The sequence below is a fragment of the Procambarus clarkii genome, unplaced genomic scaffold, assembly GCF_040958095.1.
Source record: "Procambarus clarkii isolate CNS0578487 unplaced genomic scaffold, FALCON_Pclarkii_2.0 HiC_scaffold_101, whole genome shotgun sequence".
Taxonomy (NCBI): domain Eukaryota; kingdom Metazoa; phylum Arthropoda; class Malacostraca; order Decapoda; family Cambaridae; genus Procambarus; species Procambarus clarkii.
In genome coordinates this window covers 1,487,810-1,505,427 of record NW_027189134.1, presented here as the reverse complement: position 1 = coordinate 1,505,427, position 17,618 = coordinate 1,487,810, and positions in this window count along the sequence as shown.

Below are 17,618 nucleotides of genomic sequence, written 5' to 3'. Positions count from 1 at the left end.
GTAGATGAGTTTAAATTTAAAAACCTGCCAAAAGTGTGAGGTTAAATATTTCTGGTTTCTTGTCAAATAGTGGACCTCGTGACTACCAAGTAGTTAGGTATTAGTGAAACTCGGATCTTCCACTAGTCAAATACAAGCGGTAGTAGTAGATAAACTTCCTACAGACCTGCAGGTCACAGGGTTAGCTCGCACTGCGAGACATCTTAGACGAAACCGCATGAGGGTAGCAGATTATAAAATAAATTCTGACTGCCTCACTGATGTTGGAATACTTATAGGCGCGGATCATTATTACAAATTTATAACTGGATGCACTAGACAACACGGAATGAATTTGTTGTCGTCTGCAGGAGGCAAATTGCTTACGGGACCGGTGCTTTTCAGACAAAATCCAGCGTCCACAAACCAACAATCTAATAACATAATAGTGGCGTGACTAGGCTTGGAACAGTCACCCCTACGTTTCAGAGAAATATCTGAGGATATTGAGTCTGACCCACCGGTACATCGTTGTGGGATTTAGACACTTTAGGTATTATCCCTGAACAACCAAGTCCTGATGATACGTGGACTTACCAGCAATACCTGGATACAGTTGTCTATGAAAATAAACAATACTGGGTAAGACTCCCATGGAAGTTGGATCATCCACAACTTCCAGTTAATTATTTTATGGCAGCCTCAACAATTGCAGTCTCAATTAACACGACTACAGAAGCAGCCAGACAAACTGAACATGTATCATCAACTCATCCAACAACAACTTAACAGTAAATTTATTGAGGTTGTTGATAACGATGACCGAAAAATAGGTCATTATTTACCTCATCACGCTGTGGTGAAAGACTCATTGACAAAACCTAATCGTATTGTCTTTAACTGTAGTGCTAAAGTAAAGCCAAGCAGTGTGTCTTTAAATGAATGTCTCCAAACGGGACCTAGCCTAACCCAAAGGCTACATGATGTGCTGTTACGATTTCGCACTGGTATTTTCGCCTATACTGCTGATATCAGCAAGGCTTTCCTCCGAGTAGGTTTGCAGGAGGAAGATCGTAACTACACAAAATTCCTCTGGATTAAGGATCCACTGGATCCTAACAGTGAAGTCATCACATATCGTTTTGCCTCAGTATTATTTGGAGCTACGTCCTCACCGTTTCTTTTGCAAGCAACATTAGACACACATTTGAGGAAATCAAACAGCCCCTATAAGGCAGACATTAGCGACAACTTGTATGTCGACAATTTCCAGGGAACAACTAATGATCAAACTGATCTGGTAGAAATCTACCATGAGGCTAACCGTGAACTATTAGGAGCCAATATGCCACTACAGTCATGGGCCTCAATAATGAGTTACTCAACCAGGTAATCGAGAAAGAATTTCCAGGTTATCAGGTACCCAATCAATTAAAGGCTAGGCGTGGAATGGAACACCAGTACTGACGAGATGAATGTCAAGTCAGTACAAACTGATAACTCAACCATTACATGAGAACACTGCTCTCGTTTGTCAGTCAACCATTTGACCCTTTAGGCCTACTTAGTCCTATATTAATAAGGGGCAAACTCCTAATGCAGGAGTGCTGGCAGAAACATATGGGATGGGATGATCCGTTACCAAGTGAGTTACAAGCTAAATGGCAGATACTCTCAACGGATTTAAATCAGTTAGGCGTTTTGAAATTTCCTCGTAATGCTTCAGGACCAAACTTACCCACCAATTTGCACGTTTCTGCGATGCCCTTGGCAAAGCATACGGCGCAGTAGCCTTAGTTAATAGTGCACAATCAATTTTGCTCACATCTAAAGCAAGAGTTGCTCCCATTAAGAAAGATCTTTACCTCAAATGGAGTTGACTGCATTGCTGGTGGGAGTAAGATTGGCTCATTGCCTGACAAAGACACTCAATAATATCCACTTTGGTGAGATTGTCGTGTGGTCAGACAACGAGGCAGTCTACATTGGGTAGGAAACAACAACAACAAGACTCCCTACGTCAGTAATCGTGTTAGGGAAATTCATGAGTTATCTGCTGGATATAAATTCAGACATGTTCCTACTAAGGACAATCCTGCAGATTATTTATCTCGAGGGTTAACACTAAAACAACTTATCAATTCTTCACTGTGGTTCAATGGACCTTCATGGCTTGTTGGTGGTCAGTGGCCCAAACAAAAGCCACAAGTCATAGTGACCAATATCACCACTCCCATGAAAGAACCAGAACCTCAACGAATCTTAGCCATTGATCCTCACAATTATTCTAACTTAAGCAAGTTATTAAGAGTGACTGCACATGTGTTTGATTTTCTTGCTAAGATAGGAATTCGACATAAGTTTCCCAATCCTATCCTCTACTGCATCAAACGTGCACAACAAGAGACATATGGAAGCGAATATGAAAATCTTCCAGATAAATTAACTAAGTCTCTAGGTATCTGGTATGATGCCAACACTCATAATATACTAAGATGTGGAGGACGTTTGCTTCATGCAAAAATTGATTTGGACACAAAGAATCCAATTCTTCTACCTCGTCACCACATCATCACTAAACTTCTTGTTTTACATAACCATCAATATGGTACTTTACATGGTGGAGTGTTAGATACTCTCACCGACCTTAGACAAAAGTCCTAGCTTCCTCAAGGTCGTCAGACAGTTAAGTCAATTATTAAATCTTGTGTAATCTGTAAAAGATACGATGCTAGAGTATGTCCTTACCCAGGACCTCCACCACTCCCTGAAGAAAGAGTGGTTCATCTTCGTCCTTTTGAAACCACTGGTGTCGATTACACAGGAGCCTTACTTCTCACTGGCAACCCAGATAAGATACCAGTGAAAGCATACATTTGTCTCTTTACGTGTGCTACAACCAGAGGCGTACATTTAGAAGTCACTTCAGACATGAGTGCTGAAGCCTTCATTCAGGCCTTCCGCAGATTTGCTGCTCGCAGATCTTGTCCCAAATTAATGATATCGGACAATGGTTACAATTTTGTGGCAGGAGAAGCTTGTTTGCGAGAAGTCTGGAACCACCCAGAAGTACAGTCGGTCCTACAGAGACGACAATGTCACTGGAAATTCATAGCACCGAGAGCCCCTTGGCAAGGTGGGTTCTATAAGCGAATGGTAGGCACAGTCAAGAAGTGTCTAAGGAAAACTTTACACAGACAAAAGGTCAGTTACTCCGAACTCCAAACTATTGTTGTGGAAATCGAGGCGCGAGTCAATAACCGCCCATTAACCTACCTGTCTGATAATTTCGCCCAGAGAGAACCTCTGAGCCCCTCACACTTGATCCATGGAGGTCTACTGAGCCCTCTCATCCCTTTAGCCGAAGAGGACCCCGTAGACCCGTCACATGTGACCAGAGGTGACTTGGTGGAAAGCTACCAGCATCTCTCAAGAGTTATTAACAGGTGGAATGAGGTGTGGACTCGAGAGTACCTCACAGCTCTACGAGAGTACCACTACGGAGCTTCGAGTCCTTACAATAAAGTGCAATTAAAACCAGGGGACCTAGTACTAGTCGACAGTGATGGACCAAGGTCAGAGTGGTCCATAGGCAAAATTGTTGCCATTCATCCAGATCATCAAGGTGTCCTGAGAGTAGTGAAAGTTTTATGCCGAGGCAACACCACTCTAAAAACTTTAAGAAGCTGGTTCCTCTTGAATTGGCTGAACGAGAATATCAGCCGGATCCAGTTTCCCCATTAGTTTCCGAGGACAGTAATTCTGATCCTCCGAGCAACCGCCCCACTAGAGCTTCTGCTCAACAATGTAGGCGGAAACTGCAAGCCTATTACAACTCTGACCAAGAATAATTCCTTTCACATCCAATTTAGATAACTATGATGATACTGCGGTGTGATGTCGAGTAACAAACCATTACAAGTCACTATGACCCAGGACATTCCCATCACAGTAGATTCTGTTGTTTAAATTGTGTGATTTAAATCTTTAATTATTGTGTAGGCTATAAAAACATTATTTATCTAGAGTACTTGAGAGTTTGCAGACTTATAGATTTGTAACATACACATTACATGTCATAGCGACACCAATCTCAGAGTTATTGTAGGCTTTCTTAATTATTAGCTTTAGGTAATTCATAATAACATGTTCCTTTTAATATGAAAATCAGTAAGACTAAGTTTCTTGTATGTCCTTGACAAATACGGGACATTCGTTATGTGTGTACTAACATACTAATATTAATCTCAACTTCAGGATAGGTGTCAGTACTTCACATTACACTACGACCCTAGAATCCTCCCCCTGGAGTTATGTTGGAAATTTCCAACACTAAATACAACACTGTTGTATTCTCATTAATTATTACTAATTCTACTAATCATTGTAGTGATTAAAATTAACCCAACGTAGAGTTCACATGTACTAATGATTACATCTGTACAATAAGGCTAGAATTCTTACGTCACCCGACGCCAGTATTGCGTCAGATTCCATTGTAATAAACACATTTATATCCAGTGTGTCTGAGAATTGAATTTGATTCTCTATAAACAACGGTGTTCTGTGTGATAATTAATTACAGATAAACTGATCCCCAACTAAAGCCAAATAGAGCGTTTATAGTTATAACTGTTATCTAGTAATAAATTTAACGTCACGCGTGAATGCCCTGGAGAGACTTTAATTCATCTCCATTGTTCGTTTACTATCATAAAACGGGCAAATAATAATATTTAACTCCTCTAAATAATAAACCTGTCCTTATCGGAGCATTTCAATCACAACTGCGAGGAATGATAATATCCACAATAAATAATTTGAGTAACAAATGCGGGACGCGGAGCAGGGTGGAGGAGACGCCAGTACACGAGGCAACGCGCTCACGACGAGACGCCATTACCCCAGCCACCAGGGTAGACACCATCAAGATCTCAAGAAGAAAGTCCCTACTGTGAGGTGTGAAGAACCTTTGCAGACCTTAACTTCACTGGTGTCAGTGTCATTTACATAACAAGTCGAATGGTCAAGAGATTAATTTGACATTCGGCCAGAACCTGTTAAATTTGGTTCTATGTAATACCACGTGACCGGCCAGTGAAGCGCGTCAGTATCTAGGATAGGCTGGACCGGAACCTAGGACGCGAACTTCGGCAAGCCTTAACTTACACAGTGCCCATATTAGCTAAGTACCTTTATCCTTATTTGATGCATCATATAGGGGGTGGGTTTATAGCTGGGTAGCTTGTCGTGACGCCGTGCGACAATAAAAAACTACAGGTCATTATTTCCTCTTATTATTAATCTCAATTTCTTGAACATAGATATCCAGTAGCTTAATCTGTTGCTACTGAAAACAATTTGATTTACAGCGTGTGTGAGGAATTCTCCGAGCTGTCATTTCCCATGTTAATCAACTCCCAGTGTTCCATGACGAGTCCAGGAGAATCAGAGGATGAGTCGTAACTAACTTCTTGGAAATCGTCTTTAAGCTAAGATTCTTTCCGTATTCCTTGATTTCTATTATCTGTATTCTTTTACATGCAGAACTCTGTTCATTGGATTAACATGTGTTTATTATGATTATTATTTTTCATGTTCGTAATCTATGTTCTCATTGATGATAAAGATAATGACTCTATAAATGTTCATAGGATTAGATTATTATACATTGGACTGGTGAACGAACCACACTAGTTCCTGGACGTATTGAGTTCCAGTAATAACCCCCCAATGTAGGTGTTTGAGGCTTTGATTCATTTATTATACAGCTCATTAATTATTTCAGTGATCATATTCTCTAGTATTTTATCCATAGTTACTGGTTCATCTAGGAATTTTTTAATGATCATATTTTCTTAGTTTCCCTTTTTCCTATAAAAGCGGGTGGTCCTTCGTAATTGATTTTCATTATATTAATATTCAAATAAATAGAGTCGAGCCCCAAATGTCCCACAACAATGAACACCACAACAACGAACATCTCAACAACGAACCTCTCAACAACGAACACTATAAACAACGAACACTATAAACAATGAACACCACAACAACGAACATCACAACAACGAACATCACAACAACGAACATCTCAACAACGAACTCTACAACTACGAACATCTCAACAACAAACACCACAACAACGAACTTTACAACAACGAACATCACAACAACGAACATCTCAACAACGAACAAGACAATAATGAACACTACAACAACGAAAATCAGAAAAACTAACACTACAACAACGAACACTACAACAATGAACATCACAACAACGACCATCACAAAAACGAACATCTCAACAACGAACATCTCAACAACGAACACTACAACAACGAACACTAGAACAACAAACACCACAACAACGAACACCACAATAATGAACACTACAACAACGAACATTACAACAATGAACACTACAAGAACGAACACTACAACAACGAACAGTACAACAACGAACACCACAACAACGAACATTACAACAACGAACACTACAACAACGAACACTACAACAACAACGACACTTCAACAACGAACTTTAAACAATGAACTCTACAACAACGAACACTACAACAACAAACACTACAACAACGAACACTACAACAACGAACACCATATCAACGAACACCACAACAACGAACATCTCAACAACGAACATCTCAACAACGAACACTACAACAACGAACATCTCAACAACGAACATCTCAAAAACGAACACTACAACAATGAACACTACAACAACGAACACTACAACAACGTACACTACAACAACGAACATCTCAACAACGAACACTAACCCCAACGAACACCACAACAACGAACATCTCAACAACGAACACTACAACAACGAACACCACAAGAACGAACATCACAACAACGAACATCACAACAACGAACATCTCAACAACGAACACCACAATAATGAACACTACAACAACGAAAATCAGAACAACGAACACTACAACTACGAAAACCTTAGCAACAAACACCACAACAACGAACTTTACAACAACTAACACCACAACAACGAACAATACAACAACGAACTTTACAACAACTAACACCACAACAACGAACAATACAACAACGAACACTACAACAACGAACGCTACAACAACGAACACCACAACAACGAACATTAAACAACGAACACTACAACAACGAACGTTATAAGAACGAACTCCACAACAAGGAACACTACAACAACAAACACTACAACAACATACACTACAACAACGAACACTACAACAAAAACACTACAACAACGAACATTACAACAATGAACACTACAACAACGAACACTGCAACAATGAACATTACAACAACGAACACCACAACAACAAACATTACAACAACCACACAACAACAACACAACGAACACTACAACAACGAACACTACAACAACGAACTTTACAACAATGAACACTACAACAACGAACACTACAACAACGAACACTACAACAACGAAGACTAAAACAACGAACACCACATCAACGTACAGCACAACAACGAACATCTCAACAACGAACATCTCAACAACGAATATCTCAACAACGAACACTACAACAACGAACATCACAAGAACGAACATTACAACAACGACCACCACAACAACGAAGATCTCAACAACAAACCTCTGAACAACGAACATCTCAGCAACGAACACTACAACAACGAACATCTCAACAACGAACATCTCAGCAACGAACACTACAACAACGAACACTACAACAACGAACACTACAACAACGAACACTACAACAATGAACACTACAACAACGAACACCAAAACAACGAACACTACAACAACGAACACTAAAACAATGAACACTACAACAACGAACTTCTCAACAACGAACATCTCAACAACGAACACTACAACAACGAACATCACAACAACGACCATCACAAAAACGAACATCTCAACAACGAACATCTCAACAACGAACACTACAACAACGAACAATAGAACAACGAACACCACAACAACGAACACCACAATAATGAACACTACAACAACGAACACTAGAACAACGAACACCACAACAACGAACACCACAATAATGAACAATACAACAACGAAAATCAGAACAACGAACACTTCAACAATGAACACTACAACAACGAACACTACAACTACGAACAACTTAACAACAAACACCACAACAACAAACTTTACAACAACGAACATCTCAACAAAGAACCTCTAAACAACGAACACTATAAACAACGAACACTATAAACAATGAACACTATAAACAATAAACACCACAACATCGAACATCACAACAACGAACACCACAACAACGAACATCACAACAACGAACTCTACAACTACGAACATCTCAACAACAAACACCACAACAACGAACTTTACAACAACGAACATCACAACAACGAACATCTCAACAACGAACACCACAATAATGAACACTACAACAACGAAAATCAGAACAACGAACACTACAACAACGAACACTACAACAACGAACATCACAACAACGACCATCACAAAAACGAACATCTCAACAAAGAACACCACAATAATGAACACTAAAACAACGAAAATCAGAACAACGAACACTACAACAACGAACACTACAACAGCGAACACTACAACTACGAAAACCTTAACAATAAACACCACAACAACGAACACCACAACAACGAACAGTACAACAACGAACACCACAACAACGAACTCCACAACAACGAACTTTACAACAACGAACACCTCAACAACGAACATTACAACAACGAAAATCACAAAAACGACCATAACAACAACGAACACCACTACAACGAACACTACAATAATTAACACTACAACAACGAACAATACAACATTGAACACTACAACAACGATCAAAACAACAACGAACACTTCAACAACGAACATTACAAAAACGAAAATCACAAAAACGACCATTACAACAACGAATACCACAATAATTAACACTACAACAACAAACAATACAACATTGACCACTACAACAACGAACAAAACAACAACGAACACTTCAACAACGAACACTACAACAACGAACACCACAACAACGAACACCACAACAACGAACACCACAACAACGAACACCACAACAACGAACACCACAACAACAAACACTACAACAACGAACGCCACAACAACGAAAATTACAACAATGAACACAAATTACAACAATGAACACTACAACAACTAACATTACAACAACGAACACTACAACAACAAACACTACAACAACGAACGCTACAACAACGAACACCACAACAACGAACATTAGAACAACGAACACTACAACAACGAACGTTATAAGAACGAACTCCACAACAAGGAACAATACAACAACGAACACTACATCAACATACACTACAACAACGAACACTACAACAACAAACACCACAACAACGAACATTACAACAATGAACACTACAAGAACGAACACTGCAACAATGAACATTACAACAACGAACACCACAACAACGAACATTACAACAACGAACACTACAACAACGAACACTACAACAACGAACACTACAACAACGAACTTTACAACAATGAACACTACAACAACGAACACTACAACAACGAACGTTATAAGAACGAACTCCACAACAAGGAACAATACAACAACGAACACTACATCAACATACACTACAACAACGAACACTACAACAACAAACACCACAACAACGAACATTACAACAATGAACACTACAAGAACGAACACTGCAACAATGAACATTACAACAACGAAACCACAACAACGAACATTACAACAACGAACACTACAACAACGAACACTACAACAACGAACACTACAACAACGAACTTTACAACAATGAACACTACAACAACGAACACTACAACAACGAACACTACAACAACGAACACCACATCAACGTACACCACAACAACGAACATCTCAACAACGAACATCTCAACAACGAATATCTCAACAACGAACACTACAACAACGAACATCACAAGAACGAACATTACAACAACGACCACCACACAACGAACATCTCAACAACGAACCTCTGAACAACGAACATCTCAGCAACGAACACTACAACAACGAACATCTCAACAACGAACATCTCAACAACGAACATCTCAACAACGAACACTACAACAACGAACACAACAACAAGAACACTACAACAACGAACACTACAACAACGAACACCAAAACAACGAACTCTACAACAACGAACACTACAACAACGAACACTACCATAACAAACACCACAACAACGAACACAACAACAACGAACACTAAAACAACGAACACTACAACAACGAACATCTCAACAACGAACATCTCAACAACGAACACTACAACAACGAACATTACAACAACGACCATTACAAAAACGAACATCTCAACAACGAACATCTCAACAACGAACATCTCAACAACGAACACTACAACAACGAACATCACAACAACGACCATCACAAAAACGAACATCTCAACAACGAACATCTTAACAACGAACACTACAACAACGAACAATAGAACAACGAACACCACAACAACGAACACCACAATAATGAACACTACAACAACGAACACTAGAACAACGAACACCACAACAACGAACACCACAATAATGAACAGTACAACAACGAAAATCAGAACAACGAACACTTCAACAATGAACACTACAATAACGAACACTACAACTACGAACATCTTAACAACAAACACTATAAACAACGAACACTATAAACAATGAACACTATAAACAATGAACACCACAACAACGAACATCACAACAACGAACACCACAACAACGAACATCTCAACAATGAACTCTACAACGACGAACATCTCAACAAGAAACACCACAACAACGAACTTTACAACAACGAACATCACAACAACGAACATCTCAACATCGAACACCACAATAATGAACACTACAACAACGAAAATCAGAACAACGAACACTACAACAACGAACATCACAACAACGACCATCACAAAACGAACATCTCAACAAAGAACACCACAATAATGAACACTACAACAACGAAAATCAGAACAACGAACACTACAACAGCGAACACTACAACTACGAAAACCTTAACAATAAACAACACAACAACGAACACCACAACACGAACAATTCAACAACGAACAATTCAACAACGAACACCACAACAACGAACACCACAACAACGAACTTTACAACAACGAACACCTCAACAACGAACATTACAACAACGAAAATAACAAAAACGACCATTACAACAACGAACACCACTACAACAAACACTACAATAATTAAAACTACAACAACGAACAATACAACATTGAACACTACAACAACGAACAAAACAACAACGAACACTTCAACAACGAACACTACAACAACGAACACCACAACAACGAACACCACAACAACGAACACTACAACAACGAACACCACAACAACGAACCACAACAACGAACACTACAACAACTAACATTACAACAACGAAAACTACAACAACAAACACTACAACAACGAACACAACATCAACGAACACAACAACAACGAACATCTCAACAACGAACATCTCAACAACGAATATCTCAACAACGAACACTACAACAACGAAAATCACAACAACGAACATTACAACAACGACCACCACAACAACGCACATCTCAACAACGAACCTCTCAACAACGAACATCTCAACAACGAACACTACAACAACGAACATCTCAACAACGAATATCTAAACAACGAACACTACAACAACGAACACTACAACAACGAACACCAAAACAACGAACAATACAACAACGAACACTACAACAACGAACACTACCACAACGAACACCACAACAACGAACATCTCAACAACGAACAATACAACAACGAACATCACAACAACGACCATCACAAAACCGAACATCTCAACAACAAACATCTCAACAACGAACACTACAACAACGAACACTAGAACAACGAACACCACAACAACGAACACCACAATAATGAACACTACAACAACGAACACTAGAAGAACGAACACTTTAACAACGAACACCACAATAATGAACACTACAACAACGAAAATCAGAACAACGAACACTTCAACAATGAACACTACAACAACGAACACTACAACTACGAACATCTTAACAACAAACACCACAACAACGAACTTTACAACAACGAACATATCAACAACGAACATCACAACAACGAACACTATAAACAACGAACACCACAACAACGAACATCACAACAATGAACACCACAACAACGAACATCTCAATAACGAACTCTACAACTACGAACCTCTCAACAACAAACACCACAACAATGAACTTTACAACAACGAACATGTCAACAACGAACCTCTCAACAACGAACACTATAAACAACGAACACTATAAACAATGAACATAACAACAACGAACATCACAACAACGAACATCACAACAACGAACATCTCAACAACGAACAAGACAATAATGAACACTACAACAACGAAAATCAGAACAACGAACACTACAACAACGAACACTACAACAACGAACATCACAACAACGACCATCACAAAAACGAACATCTCAACAACGAACACTACAACAACGAAAACTAGAACAACGAACACCACAACAACGAACACCACAATAATGAACACTACAACAACGAAAATCAGAACAACGAACACTTCAACAACGAACACTACAACAACGAACACTACAACTACGAACATCTCAACAACAAACACCACAACAACGAACTTTACAACAACGAACATCACAACAACGAACATCTCAACAACGAACAAGACAATAATGAACACTACAACAACGAAAATCAGAACAACGAACACTACAACAACGAACACTACAACAACGAACATCACAACAACGACCATCACAAAAACGAACATCTCAACATCGAACACTACAACAACGAACACTAGAACAACGAACACCACAACAACGAACACCACAATAATGAACACTACAACAACGAAAATCAGAACAACGAACACTTCAACAACGAACACTACAACAACGAACACTACAACTACGAACATCTCAACAACAAACACCACAACAGCGAACTTTACAACAACGAACAACACAACAACGAACATCTCAACAAAGAACACCACAATAATGAACACTACAACAACGAAAATCAGAACAACGAACTATTCGTTTGCCTTTTTCGGGGTAGAAGGTAGACACAGTAGTCGCTTCTGTATATATTTATTGACTGAGATAGCAAGGTATATATCTGCCTAGCCGAGGTCCTTCTACTCTGAGTCTGTGAGGATAACTGCGGCTGCTGGAGCATGCTTGATGCTCCTCTGTCTGGCATGACGTCAGAGGCCTACTCGCCTGTGATTGGTTACATTTCAACTGACAGAATTTTGAGTATAACACCGCTCGGACACGCTACCAAGTCGACGTCCCTTGTCGACAAGCTCTGGCTAGCTATATAGTTACAATGATACTGAAAGGACCTCGGTGGCATTCAATAATGGCTTACATGTGAAATTTGCATAATAAAACATTGAAAGAAGATCAGGTGTGCGTAATACTAACAACTCGGCATATATGCACCAAAAAAAAAAAAATCATCATAATAGGTGAAAATCATGGTAACAATGCTTTGATTAAACCAGAGTATTAAGAACATGTGTATGTCTACTGATCAGATATGAACAATACAACTCAAGGTATTGCCTAAACAAAATTATTAACATGTGTCAATGGCATGTGCTTGAAACCATACAAAATTAAACAATTATTACATTAATAGAACAAAGTTCTGACCTAACAACCACAATTGAATTTCAAGATAGATAATGATTTTTTTTTTTTTTTTTTTTTTTCTCTTTTTTTTTCTGAAATAATACAATATATTTACAAGACCAATGTACAATATATATAATGTGCAATATATTTACAAGCATATACAAGACCTGGATCAAGAAGACTAACATCTGCGTGATGGCAGTCAGGATTCACTGGCCTCAATGTGGTTGCTAGAACAATAATAACTCCTATGACAAGCACTGTAAAAATACAAATGGTAGTAGACTTAACAATGGCATCTAATTTATAACCAAATAAAGTTGAGAAAAACTATACATTATATATAATGGTAATAATAAGACACATGTGGTAGAAAATACTGCAAATGATTTTTTTTTTTCAAAACAAACAGAATAACTGCAGAGTGCAATTATAAATTCTGCGGATATCTACACCTAGCTCATCAGAGCACTATACAACTCTGGCTCTGACTGAAGGTCCGGAACAGATGAAACTTCATGTGACAAACTATCATCTTGAGAGATATCCTCGTTAACATCTAGCCAATGGACATGTGGTGAGTGCACGGTTGAAACGAGAGGTCTAGATCTAAGATTATAATTGCTAGTATGGGGTTGCTGAACATCCAGTGGTCTGTCAACCACAGAAGGTGGTGTCTGAGTAGGAGTATCTGTCTGGGTAAGTTCATTGTCATCTTCCTCATCAGTCTCGTCAACAGTCATTTTAGCTAACTTCATGTGGTCTAAATGTTCATTTATATACTCTCCTGTTAACAAGTTCTTAAGTCTGTATTTGTTACCTTTAATAAGCTCGATTACCTTATATGGACCCAAAATTTCTTAGTTAACTTGTACATAGGACCAGACCTGTGTTGGTTAAGTATCATTACTACAGATCCAATAGTTATTTTACTGGGTTTAGCTCGTGTATTCCTTGCTAGAGTGAACTCGGCTGTTGCTTTAGACAGTTGTTCTCGTATTTTCTTGAATACTAGTTGCATTTGTCTACGCTTCACTTGAACAAAATCATCAACGTTATATAAGGGAGTAGGAGGTACGTTAATCAATTCATTAGGGAGGATCTTATCTGTACCATAAAGAATAGCGTGAGGTGTGTCACCAGTAGAAACATTAATTGAAGAATTTATAGCACACTGAATTAAGGGTATAAATCATCCCAATTGTTGTTATCAAAATTCAACGTGACTCTCAAGGCATCTAACACTTTCCTGTTAGTACGTTCAGCTAGTCCATTACTTGCCGGATGATAAGGCATGATGCTACATTTTTTGATGTTATATAAATCACACAAGCTAGTTAGAATACTATTACTGAATTCTGGACCATTATCTGAAAGGATTACTTTAGGCATACTATATCTACAAATTATTTGGTCATGGAATGCGCTGGCTATGGTTTCTGCTGTTTTGTTCGGGATAGGAACTAGTTCGCAAAACCGTGAAAAATTATCGACCATTACAAGCAAATGTTTGTTCCCTTTCTCTGTTTCCGCAAAATTTGTCAATAAATCCATCGATATTCGTTCCCAAGGAGCTTTAGTTGCTGGGTACACCTGAATTGGATTAGGTCCTGAAACATGTCCCTTGTGCTGTAAACAAGTTAAACATCTGTCAACATAATGAGCAATCTCCTTAGCCATTTTTGGCCAAAAATATTTCAATCGACCTTGTTGGAGTGTACGATCCTTTCCTGGATGTGCACTTGCAGGAGCATCATGGATAATTTTTAACACAGTTGGTACCAAGACAGCTGGAACAACTAACTGACAACATTTCCTCGGGCTGTCCCTAGCTTTACTACTCTACACAGTAAATTGTCCAACATAACTAGTTCTTTCAATGGTACTGGCGGTTTATGAATCGGGCGAGTGTCTTGCTTAGTCAAAAATTTAATGACGGGTGCCCATATGGGGTCTTGTCTTGTTCCGTTTCTACTACTGTAGCATCTAATGCTGGGTAATTTAACTGAATCGCAGCTACGTGTCGAGAAAACGCATCGGCTACAACATTTTGCTTTCCTGGAATATATCCAAATGTGGGATTGAATTCTTGAATTGTGAGCAAATATCTAGCAAACTTTCCAACTGGATTCTTATTTTTGAACAAGGGAATTAATGGTTGGTGATCTGTAAGAACATGAACTGGGTAATTATAAATTGTATCCTTGAAATGTTTAAGTGCCCAAACAACTGCCAAGGCTTCTCGTTCTGTTGCACTATAATTTTTCTCTTTTTAGATAAAGTACGGCTAGCATAAGCTATTGCGTGATCTCTGTGACCTTCTGTTTGAAGTAATGCAGCACCTAGACCTATGTCACTAGCATCTGTAACCAACGTAAAAGGTTTAGAAAAATCTGGGTACCTAAGGACAGGTGACGAAATCAAGGCTGCTTTGAGTTTTTTGAATGACTGATCCTGGGCCTCTCCCCAAACAAAGGGTTCATCTTTTCTTTGCAACTTGTAAAGCGGAGCGGCTATAATAGAGAATCCAGCAATAAATGAACGATAAAATCCTACAAGACCTGTGAACTGTCTTACGGCTCTGCGGTACGAGGTGTTGGAAAATCACGGGCAGCAATAATTTTTGATTCATTCAATGTAATACCTGAAGGTGTAACTGTATGACCTAGGAAATTAATCTTTTGCTTTAAAAATGAACATTTTGCAAGCTTTATTTTTAAATTAGCTTCAGCGAGCTTTGCAAGTACCTTTTCAAGGTTCTGGAAATGAGTCTGAACATCTTGCGACATGATTATGAGATCATCAAGGTAAACTAGAAGCGTACTTCCTATCAATCTACGAAATAGATTTGTCATGAGCCGTGAAAAGGTTATTGGACTACTACGCAAACCAAACGGCATTCTTTTGAAATGAAAATGACCATTGGGAGTACTAAAGGCTGTCAATTGTTTACTTTCCTCATCAAGGGGGATTTGCCAGAATCCCTGCAACAAATCTAACGTTGAGAATACTTTGTTTCGACCAATACTTTGCAACAAATCATTTAGAACTGGAAGTGGGAAACGATCAGGTATTGTTACTCTGTTAAGCTTGCGATAATCGATTACAGGTCTCCAAGTCCCATCTCGCTTTGGTACAAGAATCAATGGAGCGTTCCATGGCGAATTACTCGATTCAATTACATCACTCTGTAACATTTCTTCTACAAGTCTATCTGCTTCTGCTCTCTGAGAATGGGGAAGACGGTAAGCTGGTACATAAATAGGCGTAGTTCCTTGTTCAAGGGGAATTTTATGTGTAATGAGAGGAGTGAGACCTAATTTTTCTCCTGGTAGAGCAACAACAGCTCTATTCTTGTTCAAAATTTTCAAAAGCTGAGCCACAGAGTCAGGAAAATCAGTAGGACTGAGGTGTTGCGCTTGCACCTCTGGCTGAGATCCCTGTTCTCCTGGTGTGAGTGTACAAACAGTATGATCCATGGAGACATCATCCACAACTCGCACCGGTAACGAGTAATGGGCAAAATCTACAACATGGGTACCAGACTGGAGATGGATATCGGCATTACTTGTGTTTGCGATAAAAAGTGTGACAGTACCATCCTGCACTGTGTGCCAGGAGGGTTCAACAAATGTACCATTCACTTTACATGTTTCACTTTCCGCAATCACATCCGACAACTCAGGCACTCCCTGAACCTTAACTCTTATTCTGGTGAGAGAATGAGGGTGTAACACAGTGTCAGTAGCCGTGGAACCACTGACTTCAGAGATGGAAGCTGCCAGGCGAGCGAGACAACGAGAATCCGTTAGGGCGTCCCCTTCCAGAAAGTCCCGATACTCATTCTCCTTA